Here is an 18,203-nt window from a genome sequence, read left to right on the forward strand (position 1 = left end):
GGACATGGTTCGTTTGATGATGAGTTACGCTTCCTTACCGAACTCGTTTTGGGGATTTGTAATGGAGACTACGGTATACATACTCAACTGTATTCCTTCCAAGAGTGTTGCAAGAATACCTCTGGAGTTATGGAACGGGCATAAAGCTAGTTTACGTCACTTGCATATAGGGTTGCCCAACACATATGCTTGAGGCTAATCCCAAGAAGTTGGAAGCACGACTGAGGTTGTGCCTCTTTGTAGGCTACCCCAAAGGTACATGAGGAGGATCATATTAGGGAGCATAGTCCACGTAGTAAAGTCGTGTTACGTGAGCTTTCCAACGAAACTACTAAAACTTTATCAAGAGTTGTTGAAGGGCCTGCTTCATCAACAAGAGTTGTTGATGATAGTTCACCTGGTAGGTCAGTTCCACCTAAAGAGTTGAGGGATCCTCGATGCAGTAGGAGGGTTGCAAACCCTCCTGTTCGCTATATGGGTTTCATAGAAATCCTAGCTATGGTAGCCAATGGAGACATTGAGGATCTGTTGTCTTATCAGAAGGAAATGGAGGATGTTGACTGGGATGAATGGGTCAAAGCCATAGATCTTGAGATGGAGTCAATGTACTTCAACTCAGTATGGGATGTTGTAGATCAGCTTGATGAGGTAAGACCTATAGGTTGTAAATGGATCTACAAGAGGAAACGAGGTGCTGATGGGAAGGTGCAAACCTTCAAGGCTCAACTTATGGCAAAGGGTTATACCCAGGTGGAGGGAATCGACTATGGGGAGACTTTCTTGCCTGTTGCCATGTTAAAGTCGATTCGCATCCTTCTATCCATTGCCACTTATTATGATTATGAGATCTGGCAAATGGACGTCAAGACAGCCTTTCTGAATGACAATCTTGAGGAGACCATTTATATGATATAACCTGAGGGATTCATTGCCTAAGGTCAAGAGCAAAAAGTTTTCAAACTGAATTGGTCCATTTATGAGCTGAAACAGGCGTCTCAATCTTGGAACATTCGATTTGATACTGCGATCAAATCGTATAGCTTTGACCAAAACGTTGATGAGCCTTATGTTTATAAGAAGATCGTCAACGGTTCCAAAGTTTTCTTAGTGTTGTATGTAGACAATATTCTTCTCATTGAGAATGATGTAGGTTTACTGACTGCAGTTAATAACTGGTTAGCGACCCAATTCCAAATGAATGATTTAGGAGAGGCTCAGTTTGTTTTGGGTATATAGATCTTTTGGGATCGTAAGAACAAAGTGCTAGCGTTATCTCAGGCATTTTACATTAACAAGATGTTGCTCAAGTATTCGATGCAGGACTCCAAAAGGGGCCTACTACCATTCAGGCATGGAGTCACTTTATCTAAGAACATGTGTTCTAAGACGCCTCAAGAGGTTGAGAAGATGAAATGAGTCCCATATGCATCTGTCGTTGGTAGTTTGATGTATGTGATGCTCTGTACTAGGCCAGACATCTGCTACACTGTGGGAATAGTCAGTAGGTTTTAGTCTAACCCAGGCCAGAGTCATTGGACCATAGTTAAGAACATCCTTAATTATCTTTAGAGAACGAGGGACTACATGCTCGTGTATGGGTCTAGGGATTTATCCTTACTAGATACACAGATTTTGACTTTCAGACTGATAAGGACTCTCGAAAGTCCATTTCAGGGTCAGTTTTTACTCTTAACGAAGGTGCTATAGTGTGGCGAAGCACTAAACAGAGGTGCATCGCTGACTCCACGATGGAGGCCAAGTATGTAGCGGCTTGTGAAGCTGCTAAGGAGGCCGTTTGGCTCAAGAAGTTCCTAATAGGGCTGGAAGTTGTTTCAAATATGTCTAGGCCCATCAACCTCTATTGTGACAATAGTGGTGTTATGGTGAACTCCAAGGAGCCCAATAGTCACAGGTGCGGCAAACACATAGAGCAGAAGTATCATCTGATCCGCGAGATAGTGCATCGAGGGGACGTGATCATCATGAAGATCGCTTAGGAGCACAACGTTGCTGACTCGTTTACGAAGGCTCTCACGGCTACAGTGTTTAAGGGTCACCTTAAGAGCATGGGTCTACGGGACCACCCGTGGCTGGACTAGGGCAAGTGGGAGATTTTTATGTATTGGGCCTTAGTGCCCTAGTTTATTATTTTGTACTAGTTTTGTACACCCTACTCGCTTTAGGACAAATGGGAGATTGTTGAGGATGATGTTCTAAACTCTCGTATCCTGTAGTTTGTAAACATAGTTTTGTACGAACACTTGTGATGTATAATATATGATATTTTCTTCACTACTTGTCTTTGAACATTGGATGTTTTATTTGCTTTACCGCAAACCAATAAACTAAAATCCCTGGTTATCATTATGTAACTTAAGCATGTATGTGGTGACATACAAGTGGATAATGTCTTAGGTGATAACTAAAATGGTCTGTAGTATAGGAATATAGGAGGGAAACCTTATCCTTGTAATGATACGGATGCGGCCCGCTTTGTGGAATAGTTACAAGTTTTCTGACTTGCTATAGATGGTCTGATCCTGATCATTCATGTGGGGACGTGCGAGCGGGGGCGTCCTATACAAAGAGTTTGTATAAGACCTGAGCACGAAGTGTTGACGTCTCATTATATACCGCCGCTAATGACAAAGACTTCACTTCACTAGGATGACCATAGGTAATATGACCTCAATCTTGAGTGAGTTGGAAACTGCTACCTTTGAGGGTAGTCTTTTGATTTGCATGGGTGTGAATGGCTAGGCCGCCAATCAAATCTACCACTTTGGGCGTCTGATTTGGGAGCTGGGAACTCAGCTACACAAGATGGAATTCACTCCTTCCCCAAAACAGGGGTAAGTAGATAGATTGCTCCCTTAAGGACTGATCCCGAGCCTTGAACGATGTGGTGCCACACACCTTCTCATGGCTTGAGAGGTGTCCACACATAGTAGGACTATGTTGTATTGTTCATTAGAGGGATCAGTGGTACTTAAGAAGTTAGATATAACTACAAGGGCAAAATGGTAAATTGGCCTAGCTGTACTTACGAGCATATGTAAAGGGCTATCGTACTGTATATTGGTTATATTCAATGGACACAGAAATATATCTGTAGTAAGGAGAGTTCAGTTGTCGGTCTTTAGTGGAATACCTGGTAGTTAACGGATGGTGGATCTCGTGGCTAAAGATTTTAGTCAGGTATTCACGTACGTTGAAGCTTCGAGCCATAGGTCTATAAGGTCCCCTTGGTAGCTCAATAGATTCAAGTTGAAAATTAGTTTTTGGGTCAGTTTGAAATGTTCAAATTGACAAGAGGGAGTTCGATTATAGATATGATTGCACTGGTTAATTATATTTGATATGATTGACTTTATGTATGAGATACATTAATTGGAGGAAATTAGATATAAATATGATTTATATCTAGTGGAGGAGAAAACACTATGGTTGATATGTGATATTAAACTATAGGTTAATGAATATAATATAATTATATTTATTATTTTATTTTGACAATTGTAGGATAATTGTGCACGCCGTTTTCTCCGTAACCGTGCGTTAATGGGAAGTTCCAATCAGTTTTCGTAACTGAAGAATAAAATGAAAATCATTTTCAATTTGAAAAGATCACGTAATTTGCTCACGAAGTGTATGCTGCTTATCGCTTAGTAAATTGAGAGACTATACGATAGCTCGAGTTTACTACACGATCACTTACACGTGTGCGCTTATTTCTAAACCATTGCCTACGTTTTACTAAACGATCCTACACGATCGCTTACACGTGCGTGCTTATTTCTAAACGATTGCCTACATTTTACTAAATGATCGCTTAGCGCTGAACATTTACTAAACAATCATATAGACGATCGCTACCTTTTTATTACACGATCGTGTATACTCTTCTAAACGATCAATCATTTTGTCTATACGATAGACTAAGCCTTCTCCCACTTGCTTGATTATTGTATACGATCTTTATATCCTCCCCTCTCTACAAAATCCCAACAGAGCCACTCTTTGGATTCTCACACCGAAATACCGAGGGTTCCAAGTGGTGGTGTCATCCTTAACTTCCTTCTGTTCGTGTGGAGTTCATTTGTGGTAGATGATCAGTGGTGTGTTTAACTATAGCTTGACGTTCCAGCGAGAGGGAGACCACCTGTTCCCTTGGAGAGAGCGAGATTTGCCAAGAAGAAAAGTTCTTCAACTGGTATGTATTTGTTCTCTGGTTCTTTATTGTTCTAAGAATGCCGGTAATTTACAGTATGATGCATATCTGTATGTTTGAATGTGCATGTGGTAATTCTGTCACAATGTCTTTGCAAAGATCTGCTTCCGCTCAGAGGTACTCTTGTATAAGAGTTCCTTCAGAGACATATAGTGGATCATGTTTAAGTGATAACCTAAATGGTCTGTAGTAGATGGATAAGGTTGGATACCTTATCCTAGTGATACTATGAGTACGACCCGCTTTGTAGATGTTACAATGATTGTAAAGTGCTACAAATGATCTGCTCTTGATCATTCATGTGGATACATGTGAAAGGGGATATTCTATACAAAGGAGTTTGTATAAGACCAGGCCACAAAAAAACTAGTCTCATTATATAATACCATTCACAATAGAGAACATCTCCTTGTAACGAATACCCCATAGGTGCTTGCTGTCTTGCCAATAAAGCTTGGAAAATCTCATTTAAAGGGGTATTTACACACACTTGGTCAACAAAAACTGGTGTTTATGCCCTTAATCACATTGAGCAACCCTAACTCAAGAGCTGGAGGCAACCCTCTAGCCCACGTTTGTATTCAATCGAGAAAACATAGCCTAATAACTTTGTAATCCAACGTTGGTATTCCTTAGCAACCAGCCTCTATCTCTGTAAGGGTTGGGATGTATCCTAGTGACACTACATTTAAATACATTTACAAACTATAGTCTCTTAGTTTATTGTTAGGGTTGATGCCCTTTCGTATGGTCCTATAGTTTGTAAATGTATTCAACAAACTCATTGTTTATTTAATAAAATTTTTTCAAACTCATTGTCTATTTAATAAAATATATGATATTTTATTCATATTTTTGTTACATTAACCACAAACCTATAAACTAACATCCAAGGTTATCTTGTAACTTAAACATTTATGTAGAGACATACGGGTGGATCATGTTTAAGTGATAATCTAAATGGTCTGTAGTAGATGGATAAGGTTGGGTACCCTTTCCTAGTGACACTACGAGTATGACCCGTTTTGTAGGTGCTACAATTGTTGTAAAGTGCTACAAATGATCTGATCTTGATAATTCATATATAGACATGTGAGTGAGGATATTCTATACAAAGGAGCTTGTATAAGATCAGACCATGAAATGTTTAGTCTCATTATATAACATTGTTCATCATAGAGCATTTCACCAAGATGACCATAGGTAACATGATCTGAATCCTGAGTAAGTCATGAACTTCTGCCTATGAGGGTGGCCCTTTGATTTGTATGGGTGAGAGTAGCCAGATCGTCGACTAAAAAAGCCTACCATTTTGGACATTCGTTTGATTGGGGGGCTGGGAACATAGCTACGCAAGAAGAAATTCACTCCTTCATTGAGGTCGGGGTAAGTAGATAAATTATTTCCTTAAGGGCCGATTCTGGAGCTTGAACAATGTGGCGCCACACCCTCTTCTGGCCCAAGAGGAGTTTAGTCATAGTTAGACTATGATATATTGTTCATTAGAGGGATCAGTGGTATTTAAGGAGTTAGATGTAACTACAGGGGGAAAACGGTAATTTTTGCCTAGTTGTACTTATGAGCAATTTGTGAAAGATCATCGTACTATTGATTGGTTATATCCAATGGGCACAAAAATATATCTTTAGTGCGAAGAGTGCAACTGTCGTTCCTTAATGGAGTGCCCGACAGTTAACGGATGGTGAATAATTTAATTAAAGAGTTTGATTAATTATTCATGTATCGTTGGAGCTTCAAGCTATAGATCCATGAGGTCGCCTTGGTAGCTCAATAGGATTAAATGAAAATCAGTTTCTAGATTAGTTTGAATTGTTCAAATTAATAGAGGGAATTGATTATATATGACTAAATTATTTTAATTATATGTGATATAATTATTATAATGTATTTGATACATTATAGTTTTAATGAGAGGAAATAAATATTTGAATATGATTAAAATATTAATTATATGAATTGAATTCATAATTGTTAAATTTAATATAAATGTGATTTATATTAAATGTCATATGAGAGAGAAAAGAAACTATAGGTTATATTGTATGTATACAATATTAAAACTATAGATTATATGTTATATTTGATATAACATATAATTATAATTATATATATATATATATATATGTATATGTATATATCAAATATTATTTTAATTTAAAATGAGGGAGGGAGTTAACTCCCTCCTTTTTCTCTCCACCCATGTAAGTGGGTGGTTGCTGTATTTTTGGCTTTAGAAAGAGAAGAGAGGGTCTCTTTCTTTGTGACACACACTGAGAGAAAGACATAAATAGTTCTGTGAGTTTTGAGTTGTTGGAAAACATTCTTAACTCTTCCCCCTCTCTACTCAAATCGAATTCCCTTATTCTGAAATAGTCAGAGCCCACCATTCTTGGGTTCTGTGCCTAAGAATATCGAGGAAACCATTGTGGTAGTATGCATATACTGTTCGAGGGATTCTTGAAGAAAGTTTTCAAAGGTATGGGTTTCTGAAACTCTAAGTTTTTCTTTTGTTAAAGCATGCTGTAATTTATATAAATGCATATCTTATTCTTTATTTAATGTAAAAACTTACGTTCAATGAAAAATGGGAATTGGGAATTGGGATGATCTTGCTTCCACTCAAGTCCTTACCAAGAAGCATGAGCCCTACTCACAGCTCGTGAACTCATGGAGTCCCTGAGGGGAATGTTCGGATAATGTCTGCATAGCTCAAGCATGACGCTCTGAAACACATCTTCAATACCCGTATGCAAGAAGGGGCATCTGTTCAAGAACATGTTCTCAACATGATGGTCCACTTCAACATGGCGAAGATGAATGGGTCGAGCATCAATGAAGCCAGTCAGGTTAGCTTCATTTTGGAATCTTTACCTAAAAGTTTTCTTCATTTTCGGGGCAATGCTGTTTCGAACAAGGTTGATTACAACCTGACCACTCTGCTCAATGAGTTACAGATCTTCCAATATGTGATGAAACGCAAGGAACAGAAGGGTGAAGCAAATGTTGCTTCATCTTCTAAGAAGTTCCATAAAGGTTTGACCTCTAGAACTAAGTCTGTACCTTCTTCCTCTAGCACCAAAAAGTGGAAGTAGAAGAAGGGTGGAAAGGGGAAAGCTAACCTGTAGTTGCTGCTCAAAGGGGTAGAAAACCCAACAAGGTTACAAAGGGAATCTGTTTCCATTGCAACCAAGATGGTCATTGGAAGAAGAACTTCCCCAAATACTTAGCGGAAAAAAAGAAGGCCAAGCAAGGTAAATATGATTTACTTGTATTGGAAACCTGCTTTATGGAGAATGATGATTCTGCCTGGATTATAGACTCTGGGATCACTAATCATATTTGTTCTTCATTTCAGGGAATTAGTTCCTGACGGCAACTAGATGCTGGTGAGATGATGAAGTGGGTTGGAATTGGGCATATCATCTCGGCTATGGCAGTGGGAGCTCTCCGATTGACTTTACAGAACAAATTTCTTATTTTAGAACATTTTTATGTAGTTATTCATTTAAAAGAAACCTTGTATTTGTAAAGTGTTTGCTTGAACATTCATATAATATCAACTTTCTTTTTAATAAAGTGTTTATTTCTAAGAATGATGTTGATATTTGTTATACAAAACTAGAAAATAATCTTTATGTGCTAAGACCGTTAGCAACTGATGACGGGTAGAAATGTACATCATTATAAGCCTTTTATTTAGAATTATGAGAGTTGTTAAGTAGAATATGCGGCGATTATACTAAGAATTCATGAGAAAACGAGCTTGCATCAATCGACATTAAGAATCTCGGCTAACCCATTTTTATGCGTTATTATATGGTCAATTGTTCATTTTTGTAGCAAACGCAGGAATCGATCGCAGGTGGTGAATCTCGTCATCGCAGAGGCATCGCATACGCGATTGCATACATTCGATGTATGGGTGTTGCGACTATCGAGCGAATGCAGTAATCGCAGGGAGATTGCAGCTACAGAGTAATAACCATAATAGAAGGGCGACCATAAGGTTGGTGGAATGCAGGCATGAACGCATACATTGGGATTATCAACAAGATGATGTTGAGATTTCACCTATCACGCCGCGAGTGGAAAAGATTCAAAAAAGAACCATTGCGCCGCAAGTGTCAGATTCAGAGTAGGTCCATTAATGCTGTCGGTGATCAAGCTCTATAAATAGAAGCTCTATAAACATATCCTAAGTCTAGGTGATTCATCCGAGTATAAATTTTATACTGGATTTTTAACCTACGATGTCTAGGTGATAAACAAATTTTATTGCATCACACCGCTCACGCATGCTTATAAAACTGGTTTAACCTAACTCAGACGTTGGCTCGATCTCTAGGTAGTAGGTGTTCCGTGAACCGTCGACTTAAAAACCTTCAACCTTAGTCATTTTATCTGACTTTTTGCCAAGATCTTGTCGGGTGAGTTTTCTTGTAACTTCGATTTTACAAGATATCGACCTATTTTCTATGAAAATTGGGATTGCTCGATGGTTAACCCTAAGTGAGCATACATCTTATCTTTATTATAGATTTTAGAAGTCTAGGTTATTTTATAACAATTATAACCCTAGAGCATTCATCTATAACATGCTTCCTTCAAACAAACATGCTTTAATATAACACTTATATTAAAACTAAGCATGCATAGTATATATTTTATAACACTTATAACATATAACAAATGCATGTCACGTGCTTTTCCTATGGTGGGGTTTTAAAATGATATGGCATACTATATGCACACATAATCAAACAACATTATACATCACATGCATAATAGGTAAACAACACTAAAGTCGGTCGATTTTAACATTAAAAACAAACAAATAATAATTTATTACAGAAAACAGCAACTAGCTTCCCAGAACCAGCTTCAAACACTTTGAACCATCTGGAAATCGCTCAGAAACCACTTGAACAGGCCCAAAAACACAAAAAAAAAAGTTGAATTGATCAAACCAGCTCAACTAGGTCAAGCGGACCGGTCCAGACCGGCTGGTCAACGCGCGCTGGTACGGTCAACGGAAGTGTGGAGCGGGGTGGGGCAGTTCGACGAAAAGCGCACGAGCATGTGGGTCACGGAGGCAGGAGATGTGCGAGGATACTTCGAATCGAGTCAGATCTCGGGTGGGTCGTCGAGTTTGGAACCAAATTTCTTTAATATTTGAAGCTGTCTACTCTCCCGAAATCGAGTAATTACAACCTAATTTCAACTCTAATGACTCTAACAAATTTACAGACCCATTTTCAAATGCTCATAAACATGTGAGCAATTACAAATTTCCACAAGAAATTTAAAGAAAAACAATGCCAAAACCGTAATATATCCACTTTAGTCCACATTTCATTCAACATTTGAAAGAAAGGAAAAAACACCCACCAAAAGCAATTGAGCATAATTAAAGCATGCTTTGATACCACATAATGGAACACGAGACATGCACAGTGGAATAAGGATCTAATTACACTATAATTGCTTCTAACTAAAAAGGAAATTAGCATGCAAAAGTAAAAAAAAAAAACAGTAAACTAAAAGGGATAGTGTACAACCTTTGTAGCTCCCGAAAAATGCTTCTTCTCGCTGAATCTCGACCCGAACTCTACCAGACTACCACTAGAGTTTTCTTGCTATTCTCTGGACTAAGAACTGAGTTGTGCGACCCAGTGAATGAAGGAATGAAAAGAGAAGAAAGGGAGGTTCAAGATTAATGTGAGAAAAAGAGAGTTTTTTGGAGAGAATTTGGAAACCAAAAATATATAAAATTCAGCTTGCTAAAAAGAAAAAGAAAGAAGTTTATTTCAAAAGCAAACTTCCTTTTATAAAACTATTACATGCATCCAATGCATGTAAAAACTCACCAAAAATCAATACCTCACAAAGCACTAAACCAAAGTGGGCTATGTCTCATTCTATAATGTTTACACATAGTCCACTTAAGTTAGTGGGATTATCCAACAAAAAGTTAGTGGGATATTCCACTAACTCTAGTCAAGGGCAAAATGGTCTTTTTTCATTTGGTCAAAGTCAAACTTTGACTTTCCCTAGTGAAAAAGTCAACCCTTTGACTTTTTACAATTTTGACCCTCTTGACTAATTTTGACCTCCCGAACATGAATCTGCATTCATATTTTCAAAATTCAAATCACATTTGAATATAGAGCGCCATACAAAAAACCGATAGTGATATCACATATACTTGTCGGTTTTAATCCCTTTTCCTAATTCGAACAATTCGATTTAATCCAACATACTGTTCTAAGTTTAATCCATATGAGCTAGTAGGGGGACCTAATGGACCTACAGATCATGGGCTCCAACAATCCGTGATTAACCGATAAAACTCTTTAACCTAATTAATAAACATTTGTTAACTAACGGGTCATTCCACTAAAGTCCCGTAGTTGCACTCTCCTCACTATAGATATATTTCTGTCCATCTGATATAACCATAACCAGTAAATCAATCTTTCATAGGTTGTTCGTGGTCTTGGCTAGGTCAAAATATCGTTTTACCCCCGAGAACACTTCTTGTTCCTTCAGTCCCACTGAACCGCTAAAGAACAATTGATTTGTGGTCCAACAAACAAATCGAGTCCCTCTCAACCTAGTGAGAGGGTGGGGCACCTTGTTCTAATTTCGAAGTCAGCACTTAAGGGAACAACCTATCTACTACCATTAGAGATGGGTAGCAGTGAAATCCGTCTTGCACCTTATGTCCCCAGCTATTTACCCGGTCTTACCCCTGAAATGGGAGGCTTATTGAGCCAGCACTGTTGAGCTACTCTCACCCATGCAGATCTAAGGATAATCCCGAATAAACAGGAGTTCATAGTTAGCTCAGGATTGAGATCGAGTTACCTAGGTCATCAAATTTGAATTAGACAATTTTATACAGTAAACGGTGTTATAAAGCAAAAGTGACTAAGTCGTGGTCCAGTCTTATACAAACTCATTGCATAGGATGCCTCCACTCACATATCTCTATATGAATGATTCAGGATCACATCGTTTGTACTAACTACAAAGTAGGCCGCATCCATAGTGTCCCCAGAACAAGGCGCTCAACCTTATCCCTATACTATAGACCATTTTAGGCTATATGCTCGAACTTGATCCATGTTTTATGTCATCACATAAAGTTCAAGTCTACATTAAATAGTCTCAGGACCTTAGTTTATTGGATTCAAGATTACAATTTCAATAACAATTTTATCGAAAAACAAAACAGAATATGTTTATAAATTTACAAACTACGAGATTTAGGACATAAAATCCCACACTTGCGTCGATTGACTTTAGGAATCTCGGCTAACGCACTTTTATGCGTTATTATGCGTTCAATTGTTTATTTTTGTAGCAAACACAGGAATTGATCGCAGGCGGTGAATCTCGCCATCGCAGAGGCATCACATACGGTTCGACATATGGGTTTTGTAGCTATCGAGCGAATGGGGTCATCGCAGGGAGATTGCGACTACCAAGTAATAACCATAATAGAAGGGTGATCACAAGGTTAGTGGAATGCAGGCATGGACACATACATTGGGATTATCAACAAGATGATGTTGACATTTCACCTACCATGCTGCGAGTGGCAGAGATTCAGAAAAGGACCACGTGCCGCATGTGTTAGATTCAGAGCACGTCCATTAATGTTGTCGGCGATCAAGCTCTATAAATAGAAGCCTTAGAGCACAACTTCAAATCATCCAGGTTGCTACCTTCGGGTGGATCCTTGTGATCCAGATGAAAGCGTGAGAAGATATTCTTGAGAGTTCTTCATTCCTTCATCTATTCCGAGTGACAACCGGAGCCTTTACCGGAGCTAGATCTTGAGAGAGACTACTCCACCACCCATCCATGGCACCACCGATAGCCTTGACACACATCTGATGGAAGCAAGATATTTCCTCCATCTGGCCCTCCATTTCTCTTCGATCTTTGTATTGTATTACATTGTGTCTTAAGAGATTAATATATTTTGTGATCAATGCATTTCTATATTTCCTTCGATTCCATCTTCATTTATCTCTTCTTAGCATCCTTTACTTTCACTGCACCACTAAGTAAGACTGCTAGAGTATTGCATACTTAATCATGCGGCATAGACATATGAAGCATGTAGCAAACCACCAAGAGGTGTACATTGCGCGAGTGTTGTGAGAAAATCCTATTTGCTTAGTGAGAGGCTGTAGCAACGCTTGTCTATGAGTAGACGCAAGGCTTGTCTATGAGCTGTTCAGCAGTAGCTAATTGCCCGGGAGGGTAAGTAGTGGAACTCACTAAGAAAAGTAAGCAAGTATTCCTAGAGATAGGAATAATCTTATGTCAACCATGTTTATGTGATTACCTTGTCTTATGAGCGCATCATATTCATCATTTAGGCATACTTGGGAGAGTAGTCTAAAACCTAAATCTAGACTTGGGAGAGCAGATTGGATCGCATTAGCAAGAATGGAAACTTAGGAATAAGCTCCGTATGCTATTACATAGCGCATGCACCATATAGATAGGATATGAAAGTATGCGGTCACATCGCATGTGTCCAGAGGTAGGATATGGTGGTATGCGATCATCTTTTTTTTTATGTGTGAGAGCATGTGAGCAGGAATAGAGACTTAGAAATAAGGCCTCTCAACACTAGCACATATACATCGCATGTGTCTTCGTCAAGTGTGTGTAGTATAATCGCAAAGCTTGCGTTAGCTGGGGTTACCCTTGCGATTAAGCTTAGTGTTGCGGTGAAGACATCCCCGCCATTTTATCTATTTTCCCATACATCTTATTATGCGTCAACAGTTGTCGTGTCTCTACTTCTCAGTCAAACTTCTACTGTTTAATCTGTTAGTTAGGAGTAGGAGGACTGCATAGCCCATAACCTTCAATATTCTTTTATTCTTCACCGCAAACACATTACTTCATGACATTTAGCTACAAGCCCCTGTGTTCGACCTCGAATCACCCGAGAAGCTTGTGATCTCGTTATACTTGGCGAGAAAGTAAGAAAACTTGTGGCAGGAACACATGGTCATCAAACGCATATTGCATATTCCTTAGTCCAACCCATGACCTGCGATGCATGGAGAACGCACAATAAACGCATATTTATTTACCTCCATTTCCACACCATCAGCAATTAATGCCCTCCATAACATAGTAAGACTGTAGTAACTCAACATAAAAGACTTAAAATTTCTCCTAAAGAAAATGTCCAACTTTATCACCTAAACTAGGACACCACAATTTCAATAGGATTGAGAGGTTGGTGAAGAATGGACTTCTAAGCGAGTTAGAAGAAAATTATTTACCTGTGTGTCAGTCATGCTTTGAAGGCAAGATAACTAAGAGACCTTTTATTGGAAAGGGTCACAAGGCTAAAGGATCTTACATTCAGACCTCTATAGTCCGATGAATGTAAAAGCTAGGGGACGTTATGAATATTTCATCACCTTTACTGATGATTATTCAAGATATGAGTACGTTTGTTTAATGCAAAATAAGTCTAAATATTTTGAAAAGTTCAAATAATTCAACGCTGAAGTTGAAAATTCATTAAACAAGATGATTAAAACATTTTGATCTGATCGAGATGGAGAGTTTATGGATTTAACATTCCAGAACTATTTAATAGAACATGGAATAGTATCCCAACTCTCAGCACCTGGCACACTTCAACAAAATGGTGTATCAGAAAAGAGAAATCGAACCATGTTGGACATGGTTCGGTCTATGATGAGTTATGCTTCCTTACCTGACTCCTTTTGGGGTTATGCAGTAGAGACTACATCGTACATTTTGAACTGCGTTCCATCCAAGAGTGTTGCTAGAACACCTTTGGAGTTATGGAATGGTCGTAAAGCTAGTTTACATCATTTCAGAATCTAGGGTTGCCCAACACATGTGCTTGAGGCTAATCCTAAGAAATTGGAACCACGTTCAAGATTGTGCCTATTTGTAGGTTACCCCAAAGGAACAAGAGGTGGTTACTTCTTTGATTCTAAAGAAAACAAAGTTTTTGTATCGAAAAATGCTACTTTTCTTGAAGAAGGCCACATAAGAGAGCACAAGCCCAGACATAAGATTGTGTTGAATGAAATTTCCAAAGAAATTACTGAATCTTCAACAAGATTTGTTGAAGAACCTAGTACCTCAACAAGAGTTGTTGAAGTAGGTACTTGATCGGACGGGGGAGCGGTTTGGTTTCTGCAATGCCCTCGCAGTAGGAAGAGGGCTGTTGTCATTTGAAAGGAAAAGCCCCTTGTATAAGGTTCCAAACTAGCGCACCCCTAAACAAAAAGCTTTGAAGCCCCAAATTGATAGGATATTTTCAGAAAGAAGCCCCTTCATTATTATTAGTAGTAAGAGTAAGGTTTTCATCTAGTTGGTTAAATCCACCTTAAGTATTGAGGGAACCTCGACATAGTGGGAGGGTTGTGAACCCACCTTTTCGCTATATGGGTTCAACAGAAATCCTGGCTATGGTAGTTGATGGTGAAGTTGAGGATCCATTGTTTTACAAGAAGACAATGGAGGATATTGACAGAAATGAATGGATCAAAGTGATGGATCTCAAAATGGAGTCTATGTACTTCAATTCCGTATGGGATCTTGTAGACCAGCCTTACAAGGTTAAACCTATAGCTTGTAAATGGATCTACAAGAGGAAACAGGGTGTTGATGGAAAGGTGCAAACATTCAAGGCTAGATTAGGGGCAAAGAGTTATACCAGGTAGAGGGAGTTGACTATGAAGAGACTTTCTCAGCTATTGCCATGCTTAAATCTATTAGAATACTCTTGTCCATTGCCTTATATTATGACTATGAGATTTAACAAATGATGTCAAGACTGCCTTTTTGAATGGCAACTTGAGGAGACCATTTACATGGAGCAGTCTGAGGGATTCATAACCCAAGGTCAAGAGCAAAAGGTTTGCAAGCTTAATCGGTCCATTTATGGACTGAAGCAAGCTTCTTGATCTTGAAACATAAGGTTTGATATTGCGATCAAATCTTATGGCTTTGATCAAAACGTTGATGAACCTTGTATATACAAGAAGATCATCAATAGTTTAGTGTTTTTCTAATGTTATATGTAGATGATATCCTACTCATTAGGAATGATGTAGGTTTATTGGCTGAAGGTAAGAACTGGCTAGCAACCCAATTCAAAATGTAAGATTTGGGAGAGGCTCAGTTTGTTATGGGTATTCAGATCTTTAGAGATCGAAAGAACAAAATGCTAGCTATGTCTCAAGCATCGTATATTGACAAGATGCTTGTCAAATATTCGATGTAAAATTCCAAGAAGGGTTTATTGCCTTTCAGGCATGGAGCGATGTTGTCTAAGGAACAATGTCCTAAAACATCTCAAGAGGTTGAGGAAATGAGACAGATACTCTATGCATCTACTATGGGCAGCTTGATGTATGCGATGTTATGTACTAGACCTGACATCTGCTATGTAGTGAGGATAGTCAATAGATATCAATCTAATCAAAGATTAGATCATTGAAACGTCGTTAAAAACATCCTCAAATATCTACGGAAAACGAGGGACTACATGCTTGTGTATGGTTCTAAGGATTTGATCCTTACGGGATACACGGACTCTGATTTTTAGACTGATAAGGATTCTAGAAAATCCACATCAGGATCAATGTTCATTATTAATGGAGGGGCAGTAATATGAAGAAGCACCAAGCAAGGGTGCATTGCTGACTCCACTATGGAGGCTGAGTATGTAGCGACTTGTCAAGCTACTAAGGAAGCTGTTGTTGGGGTTGATGCCTTAAACTCTCGTAGGGTCCTGTAGTTTGTAAACACTTATATTGAACAAACAGTTGTAATGTAATAATATGAGATATTTTCTTCACTGTTGTTTATGAAACATGAGATGTTTTATTTTCATTTACCACAAACCAATAAACTAAGATCCCTGGTTGTCGTTGTAACTTAAGCATGTATATGGAGACATACAAGTGAATCATGTCTTAAGTGATAACCAAAATGGTCTGTAGTATATGAATATAGGAGGGAAACCTTATCCTGGTGACACTATGGATGCGGCCCGCTTTGTAGATAGTTACAAGTGTGTCTAATCCTGATCATTCATGTGAAGACATGTGAGCGAGGGTGTCCTATACAAAGGAGTTTGTATAAGATCGGACCACGAACTGTATAATCTTGTTATATAACGCCGTTCATGATAGAGACTTCACTTCACTAGGATGACCATAGGTAACATGACCTTAATCCTGAGTGAGTTGGGAACTTCTGCCTTTGAAGGCAGTCCTTTGATTTGCATGGGTGCGAATGGCCAGATTGCCGACTCAAACCTACCACTTTGGGGATTTGTCTGATTGGGGAGCTGGGAACTCAACTACACAAGATAGAATTCACTCCTTCCCCGAAGCAGGGGTAAATAGATATATTGCTCCCTTAAGGCTAATTCTGGGGCTTGAACGATATGACACCACGCACCTTCTCATGGCCCGAGGGGTGTCCACTCATAGTAGGACTATGATATGTTATTTATTAAAGGGATTAGTGGTACTTAAAGAGTTAGATGCAACTATAGGGGCAAAACGGGTAAATTGGCCCAGCTATACTGTTGACTAGTTATATCCGATGGACATAAAAATATATCTGTAATGAGAAGACTGCAACTGTCGGTCTTTAGTGGAGTGCTCGACAGTTAACAGATGGTGGATTTCGTGGCTAAAGAGTTTAGTCAGCTATTCGCGTACCGTTGGAGCTTCAAGCTAAAAGTCCATAAGGTCTTCTTGGTAGCTCAATGGATTAAGTTGAGAATTAGCTTTTGGGTCAGTTTGAAGTGTTCAAATTGACAAAAGGGAGTTTGATTATATATGATATGATCAAACTGGTTCAATTATATATGACATAGTTGACATGATGTGTGAGATATATCAATTGGAGGAAAATGATATAAATCTGATTTATATCAAGTAAAGGAGAAAATAACTATGGTTTAAATGTTGCATATGATGTGATATTAAATCTATAGGTTATAAATATAATAGGATAAGTTAGTTATTATATTTATTTATAATTAAAACAATTATGAAATAATTGTGGGTGGTTTCTCCTTAACCATGCATGAAAGTGGGAGGTTGTATTCAGTTTTTATAATTGAAGGATAAAATGAAAAATGTTTTCATTTTGGATGAGTATCACTAAATCGCTTCATTAAGTACACAACCTATTGTTTAGCTCACGAGAGACTACACGACAGCCATCAAGTGTATGTCTAAACGATTGTGTATTCGCGCCATTCTCTAAATGACGGGTAGTTTTTTACTAAACGATTATGTGACAAACGAGCTTCACTAAATGATCATGTAAGCGATCATACCTGATTTCTTAAACGATCATGTACCTACTGAAATTTTACTAAACGATCAAGCACAAAGTCTATGCAATAGACATTGATCTTTTCCACTTGCTTGGTCGTTGAGTTCGATCGTTGTTTCCTCCAAACCTCTACCAAATCCAATAGAGCCCACACCTCCTAGATTCTCACTCCAAGAATACCAAGGTTACTGAGTGGTGTTGTCCGAAGAGGTTACTTGTTCGTGAAAAAGTGTGTTCATGACTACTGGACGATTGAGTAGACGATCCAAGCGACAATGAGAGGTTGCTATTCCAGACTCCGCAAGAGTGAGAGAAAGTCAGAAGAAATGTTCTTCAAAGGTAAGTCTCTCACTTCTTTTGTATTTAATTTCTAAACCATGTCGTAATTTGTTCTGAGATGCATAACTAGTTTGTATGTTTCTGAATGCTTGTAATTCTATCACGATGAATTTGGATCGATCGTGCTTCCGCTCATGGGTTCTCTTTGATAAGAGCTTCTTCAGCTGTTTGGCTTAGGAATTTCTTGACTGATCTGGAAGTCGTTCCAGACATGTTAAAGCCCATCACACTT

The sequence above is a fragment of the Benincasa hispida genome, chromosome 9 (genome assembly GCF_027475165.1).
Source record: "Benincasa hispida cultivar pf3 chromosome 9, pf3_genome.v1.1, whole genome shotgun sequence".
In the NCBI taxonomy this organism is placed as follows: Eukaryota; Viridiplantae; Streptophyta; class Magnoliopsida; order Cucurbitales; family Cucurbitaceae; genus Benincasa; species Benincasa hispida.